This window comes from Arachis ipaensis, chromosome B5 (assembly GCF_059453495.1).
Source record: "Arachis ipaensis isolate K30076 ecotype BB chromosome B5, ASM5945349v1, whole genome shotgun sequence".
NCBI classification, from domain to species: domain Eukaryota; kingdom Viridiplantae; phylum Streptophyta; class Magnoliopsida; order Fabales; family Fabaceae; genus Arachis; species Arachis ipaensis.
This window is the reverse complement of record NC_142440.1, coordinates 57,701,733-57,709,799: the sequence shown is the minus strand read 5'-3', so window position 1 is coordinate 57,709,799 and position 8,067 is coordinate 57,701,733. Positions and strand designations below refer to the sequence as shown.

The window sequence follows — 8,067 nt, the reverse complement described above, 5'->3', positions numbered from 1 at the left end:
GCATAGGAAACATGTTTTTCACATATATCACATAAAAAGGAAGGGAAAGTAAAACCATGCAATTTCACATGAATAAGTGGGTGAATGGTTGAATAAATCACTTAAATTGAGCACAAAATATATCATGAAATATGGGTTTATCACCCATCTTGTTCTCTGTGTTCGAGTTTTTCTCTTCTCCTTCTTCTATTTTTCTCTTCTTATACTCACTTAAAGGAATCTCTATACTGTGACATAGAGGATTCCTCTTCTTTTCTGTTCTCTTCTTTTTCATATGAGCAGGAACAGGGATAAAGACATTCTTATTGAAGCTGATCCTGAACCTGAAAGGACTCTTAAGAGGAAACTAAGAGAAGCTAAAGCACAACCCTCTGGAGAGGACCTGACAGAAATTTTCGAAAAAGAAGGAAACATGGCCGAACCCAACAACAATGGTGGAGATGCAAGGAAGATGCTTGGTGACTTTATTACACCCTCTTCTAACTTCTATGGAAAAAGCATCTCACTTCCTGCAATTAGAGCAAACAACTTTGAGCTTGAGCCTCAATTAGTTTCTCTAATGTAGCAGAACTGCAAGTTTCATGGACTTCCAATGGAAGATCCTCATCAGTTTTTAGCTGAATTCTTGCAAATCTCTGACACTGTCAAGACCAATGGAGTTGATCCCGAGGTCTACAGGCTTATGATTTTCCCTTTTGCTGTAAGAGACAAAGCTAGAACATGGTTGGATTCACAACCTAAGGATAGCCTAAACTCTTGGGATAAGCTGGTCAGTGCTTTCCTGGCCAAATTCTTTCCACCTCAAAAGATGAGCAAGCTTAGAGTGGAAATCCAAACCTTCAGACAGAAGGTAGGAGAATCCCTCTATGAAGCTTGGGAAAGATACAAGCAACTGATCAAAAGGTGTCCTACTGACATGCTTCCAGAATGGAGCATCATAAGTATATTCTATGATGGTCTGTCTGAGTTATCAAAAATGTCATTGGACCATTCTGCAGGAGGATCTCTTCATCTGAAAATCCCTGCAGAAGCTTAGGAACTCATTGAAATGGTTACAAATAACCAGTTCATGTACACCTCTGAGAGGAATCCTGTGAACAATGGGACGCCTAAGAAGAAGGGAGTTCTTGAAATTGATACTCTGAATGCCATATTGGCTCAGAACAAAATATTGACTCAGCAAGTCAATATGATTTCTCAGAGTCTGAATGGATTGCAAGCTGTATCCAACAGTACTAAAGAGGCATCTTCTGAGGAAGACGCTTATGATCCTCAAAACCCTGCAATAGCAGAGGTGAATTACATGGGAGAACCCTATGGAAACACCTATAATCCTTCATGGAGAAATCATCCAAATTTCTCATGGAAGGATCAACAAAAGCCTAATCAAGGCTTCAATAATAATAATGGTGGAAGAAATAGGTTTAGCAATAGCAAGCCTTTTCCATCATCTTCTCAGCAACAGAGAGAGAATTCTCAACAGAGCCATTTTGGCCTGGCAACCATAGTCTCTGATCTATCCAAGACCACACTAAGTTTCATGAATGAAACAAGGTCCTCCATTAGAATTTTGGAGGCACAGGTGGGTCAGCTGAGTAAGAAGATTACTGAAACTCCTCCCAGTACTCTCTCAAGCAATACAGAAGAAAATCCCAAGAGATAGTGCAAGGCCATAACCATGATCAACATGGCCGAACCTAGAGAGACTGAGGAGGACGTGAGTCTCAGTGAGGAAAGCCTCATGGGACGCCCTCTGGACAGAAAGGAGTTTCCCTTTGAGGAACCAAAGGAATCTGAGGTTCATACTGAGACCATAGAGATTCCACTGAACTTCCTTCTGCCATTCATGAGCTCTGATGAATATTCTTCCTCTGAAGAGGATGAAGACATCACTGAAGAGCAAGTTGCTAAATATCTATGAGCAATCATGAAGCTGAATGCCAAGTTATTTGGTACTGAGACTTGGGAGGATGAACCCCCCCTTGTTCACCAATGAACTGAGTGCATTACTGAGGCAGACATTACCTCAGAAGAAACCGAATCCCGGAAAATTCTTCATACCTTGTACCACAGGCACCATGACCTTTGAGAAGGCTCTCTGTGACCTGGGGTCAGGGATAAACCTCATGCCCCTCTCTGTAATGGAGAAATTGGGAATCTTTGAGGTACAAGCTGCAACAATCTCACTATAGATGGCAGACAAATCAATGAAACAGGCCTATGGACTAGTAGAGAACGTGCTAGTAAAGGTTGAAGGCCTTTACATCCCTACTGATTTCATAATTCTAAACACTGAGAAGGATGAGGATGAATCCATCATCCTTGGCAGACCCTTCCTAGCCACAGCAAAAGCTGTGATTGATGTTGACAGAGGAGAGTTGGTCCTTCAGTTGAAAGAGGACTACCTTGTATTCAAGACTCAAGGTTCTCCTTCTGTAACCATGGAGAGGAAGCATGAAAAGCTTCTCTAAAAACAGAGTCAAACAAAACCCCCACATTCAAACTTTAAGTTTGGTGTTGGGAGGCCACAACCAAACTCTAAGTTTGGTGTTGAGAGGCCACAACCAAACTCTAAGTTTGGTGTTGAGAGGCCCCAACCCTGCTCTGATTATCTGTGAGGCTCCATGAGAGCTCACTGTCAAGCTATTGACATTAAAGAAATGTTTATTAGGAGGCAACCCAATGTTATTTAATTATATCTATCTATTTTCCATTGTTATTTTATGTTTTCTTGAGGTTGATGATCATGTGAAGTCACAAAAATAACTGAAAAATCAAAAACAGAATGAAAAACAGCATTAAAAATAGCACACCCTGGAGGAAGAGCTTACTGGCGTCTAAACGCCAGTAAGAGTAGCAGAATGGGCGTTAAACGCCCAGTCTGATACTATTCTGGGCATTTAATGCAAGAAACAGGCACTAGACTGGCGTTTAACGCCAGAACAGAGCATCTACTTGGCGTTTAACACCAAGAATGGGAGAAAAGGTGGCGTTAAATGCCAGAAACAAGCAGCAACCTGGCGTTTAATGCCAGAAGTGCACTCTAAGGGCATTTTGCATGCCTAAATAGAGCAGGGATGTTAAGTCCTTGACCCCTCAGGATCTGTGGACCCCACAGGATCCCCACCTACCCCACCTCTTCTTCTCTCCTCTTCACACCCTTTCATAACACTCTTCCCCAAATACCCTTCACCAATCACCTCCATATCTCTTCCCCAAATACTCTTCACCACTCACATCCATACACTCTTCCACTTCATCTCCTCCATTTTCTTCTTCTTCTACTACTATTTTCCTTCTTCTTTTGCTTAAGGACGAGCAAACCTTTTAAGTTTGGTGTGGTAGAAGCATTGCTTTTTGTTTTTCCATAACCATTAATGGCACCTAAGGCCAAAGAAACCTCAAGAACGAGGGAAGGGAAGGCAATTGCTTCCACCTCTGAGTCATGGAAGATGGAGAGATTCATCTCAAAGGTCCATCAAGACCACTTCTATTAAGTTGTGGCCAAGAAAAAGGTGATCCCTGAGGTCCCTTTTAAGCTCAAAAAGGGCGAATATCCAGAGATCCGACAAGAGATTAGAAGAAGAGGATGGGAAGTACTCTCCAATCCTATTCAACAAGTCGGAATCTTAATGGTTCAAGAGTTCTATGCAAACGCATGGATCACTAGGAACCATGATCAAAGTATGAACCCAAATCCAAAGAATTGGCTTACTATGGTTTGGGGGAAATACTTAGATTTCAGTCCGAAAAATGTAAGGTTGGCGTTCAACTTGCCATTGATGCAAGAAAATGCACGTCCCTACACTAGAAAGGTCAACTTTGATCAAAGGTTGGACTAAGTCATCATGGACATATGTGTGGAAGGAGCTCAATGGAAAGTTGACTCAAGAGGCAAGCCGGTTCAATTGAGAAGACCGAACCTTAAGCCTGTGGCTAGAGGATGGTTGGAGTTCATCCAACGCTCTATCATTCCTACTAGCAACCGATCCGAAGTAACTGTGGATCGGGCCATCATGATCTATAGTATCATGATTGGGGAGGAAGTAAAAGTTCATGAGATTATACCTCAAGAACTCTACAAGGTGGCTGACAAATCCTCCACTTTGGCAAGGTTAGCCTTTCCTTACCTCATTTGTCACCTCTGCAATTCAGCTGGAATTGACATAGAGGAAGACATCCTCATTGATGATGATAAGCCCATCACTAAGAAAAAGATGGAGCAAACAAGAGAGCCCACTCATGGACCTCAACAAGAGCATGAGGAAATTCTCCATCATGAAATCCCTGAGATGCCTCAAGGGATGCACTTTCCTCCACAAAACTATTGGGAGCAAATCAACACCTCCCTAGGAGAATTAAGTTCCAACATGGGACAACTAAGGATGGAGCACCAAGAGCACTCCATCATTCTCCATGAAATTAGAAAAGATCAAAGAGCTATGAGGGAGGAGCAACAAAGGCAAGGAAGAGACATAGAGGAGCTCAAGAGCACCATTGGTTCTTCTAGAAGAAGAAGACGCCACCCTCACTAAGGTGGACCCATTCCTTAATCTCCTTGTCTACTTATTTTTTTCTGTTTTCATTCTCTATGCTTTATTTTTATTTGTGTCTCCATTACATGATCATTAGTGTCTAGTGTCTATGCCTTAAAAGCTATGAATGTCCTATGAATCCATTACCTTTCTTAAATGAAAAATATTCTGAAAGCAAAAGAACAAGAAGTACATGAATTTCGAATTCATCCTTGAGATTAGTTTAATTATTTTGATGTGGTGGCAATACTTTTTGTTTTCTGAATGAATGCTTGAACAGTGCATATTTTTATATTATTGTTCATGAATGTTAAAATTGTTGGCTCTCGAAAGAATAATGAAAAAGGAGAAATGTTATTGATAATCTGAAAAATCATAAAATTGATTCTTGAAGCAAGAAAAAGCAGTGAAGAACAAGGCTTGCGAAAAAAAAAAAGAGAAAATGGCGAAAAAAAGAAAGAAAAAGAAAAAGCAAGTAGAAAAAGCCAAGAGCTCTTTAAACCAAAATGCAAGAGCAAAAAGCCAGTAACCCTTTAAACCAAAAGGCAAGGGTAAAAAGGATCCAAGGCTTTGAGCATCAGTGGATAGGAGGGCCCAAAGGAATAAAATCCTGGCCTAAGCGACTAAACCAAGCTGTCCCTAACAATGTGCTTGTGGCGTGAATGTGTTAAGTGAAAAGCTTGAGACTGAGCTGTTAAAGTCGTGATCCAAAGCAAAAAGAGTGTTTTTAAGAACCCTGGACACCTCTAATTGGGGACTCTAGCAAAGCTGAGTCACAATCTGAAAAGGTTCACCCAATTATGTGTCTGTGACATTTATGTATCCGGTGGTAATACTGGAAAACAAGGTGCTTAGGGCCACGGCCAAGACTCATAAAGTAACTGTGTTCAAGAATCAACATACTGAACTAGGAGAATCAATAACACTATCTAAATTATGAGTTCCTATGGATGCCAATCATTCTGAACTTCAAAGGATAAAGTGAGATGCCAAAACTGTTCAGAGGCAAAAAGCTACTATCCCCACTCATCTAATTGGAGCTAAGTTTCATTGATATTTTGGAATTTATAGTATATTCTCTTCTTTTTATCCTATTTTATTTTCAGTTGCTTGGGGACAAACAACAATTTAAGTTTGGTGTTGTGATGAGCGGATAATTTATACGCTTTTTGGTATTATTTTTAAGTAGTTTTTAGTATGATTTAGTTAGTTTTTAGTATATTTTTATTAGTTTTTAAATAAAAATCATATTTCTGGACTTTACTATGAGTTTGTGTGTTTTTCTGTGATTTTAGGTATTTTCTGGCTGAAATTGAGGGACTTGAGCAAAAATCTGCAGATGCTGTTGGATTCTGACCTCCCTGCACTCAAAGTGGATTTTCTGAAGCTACAGAAACCCAATTGGGGCACTCTCAATTGCATTTGAAAGTAGACATCAAGGGCTTTCCAGAAATATATAATAGTTTATACTTTGCACGATTTTTTACGACGTAAACTGGCGTTCAAATGCCAACTTCCTGCCCTATTCTGAAGTTAAACGCCAGAAACAGGTTACAAATCAAAGTTAAACGCCAGAAACAGGCTACAACCTGGCGTTTAACTCCAAAAAGAGTCTCTACACATGAAAGCTCAATGTTCAGCCCAAGCATACACCAAGTGGGCCCAGAAGTGAATTTCTGCAACATTTACTTATCTTATGTAACCCTAGCTACTAGTTTAGTATAAAAACTACTTTTTTAATGATTTATTTCACATCTTTTGGATAATTTTATGTTCAGAGATCACGTTTAGGGGGCTGGCCATTAGGCCATGCCTTGACTACTTTCACTTATGTATTTTTCAACGGTGGATTTTCTACACCCCATAGATTAAGGTGTGGAGCTCTGCTGTTCCTCATGAATTAATGCAAAGTACTGTTGTTTTTCTATTCAATTCAAGCTTATTCTTATTCCAAGATATTCACTCGTACTTCAACCTGATGAATGTGATGATCCGTGACACTCATCATCATTCTCACATATGAACGCATTCCTGACAACCACTTCCGTTCTATCCGCAATAGCTTGAGTGTTTATCTCTTGGGCTCCTGGTTCAGATCAGAGTCTTCGTGGTATAAGCTAGAATTAATTGGCAGTATTCTTGAGATCCGGAATGTCTAAACCTTGTCTGTGGTATTCTGAGTAGGATCTGGGATGGGATGACTGTGACGAGCTTCAAACTTATGAGTACTGGTCGTAGTGACAGACGCAAAAGGATCAACGGATCCTATTCCAGCATGAGTGAGAACCGACAGATGATTAGTCATGCGGTGACAGCACATTTGGACCATTTTCGCTGAGAGGACAAATGGTAGCCATTGACAACGGTGATCCCCCAACATACAGCTTGCCATGGAAAGGAGTATGAAGGATTGAATGGAGGCAGTGGGAAAGCAGAGATTCAAAGGGAACAAAGCATCTCCATACGCTTATCTGAAATTCTTACCAATGAATTACATAAGTATCTCTATCTTATTTGAAGTTTATTTATATTTTAATTATCAAAATCCAATAACCATTTGAATCTTCCTGACTGAGATTTACAAGATGACCATAGCTTGCTTTAAGCTGACAATCTCCGTAGGATCGATCCTTACTCATGTAAGGTGTATTACTTGGACGACCTAGTGCACTTGCTGGTTAGTTGTGTGGAGTTGTGAAAAGGAGTTGAGATTATAATCGTGCGCACCAAGTTTTTGGCGCCGTTGAGATCACAATTTCATGTACCATATGGCTTATGGATAAGAGAGTGTGCTTAACCTCTTCTCATGACAATTAGATCAAGGAATTGGCAAGATTGATTATGATTAGAGAGATTGGATTGTGGAGCAATTGGGATCCAATCAATTAAAATCCGCCATAGATCTACTCATATGATTGAGAAAGAAGTTGAGACCCATTTTATTCATGATGGATTGTGATATCTCCAATCCATGATAAATCTTTTTCTTTGATTTTCTTCAATTTAGATCATTCTGAATTCACTTTAATTGCAATTGTTCACTGCTTTTTTGATTCCCAGCACCCAATTTCCCTTTATAATTCATACAATTTAAGTTTTATCGCCATTTAGATTTTGCTCTTTTACTTTTTTGCACTTTAAGATTCTGCTCTTTTACATTTCTTACAATTTAAGATTCAGTTTATTACTTTTTTTGGTTCTTTAAGCTTCAGCATTTTATAGTTCCTGCCATTTAAGTTTTTGTCATTTACTCTTCAGCATTTATTTCTCCATTACTTTATATTTTATGCCATTTAAGTCTTGTCCTTTAATTCCCAGCATTTATGTTCTTGCCATTTATATTCTGTTAAATCAATTTCATCAAACTTTTGCAATATTTCGCTTGACTAGACATATCACCCAACTAAAATTGCTTGATCCATCAATCCCTATGGGATCGACCTTACTCTTGTGAGTTTTACTAGATGCAACCCGGTATACTTGCGGGTAGTTTGAGCGGATGCGTTTCCCGCCATCAGACAACACCTTGGCG

At 39.7% G+C, this 8,067-nt stretch overlaps 1 non-coding gene across 1 annotated transcript; it reads right to left on the bottom strand.

Moving 5' to 3' along the window:
- Nucleotides 1–814: 814 nt before the first annotated feature.
- LOC148564297 (small nucleolar RNA R71) lies at nt 815–922 on the bottom strand. The gene has a single exon (XR_015884941.1). It is a non-coding gene; the product is annotated as a small nucleolar RNA R71 (small nucleolar RNA).
- Between the last annotated feature and the right edge of the window lie 7,145 nt (nt 923–8,067).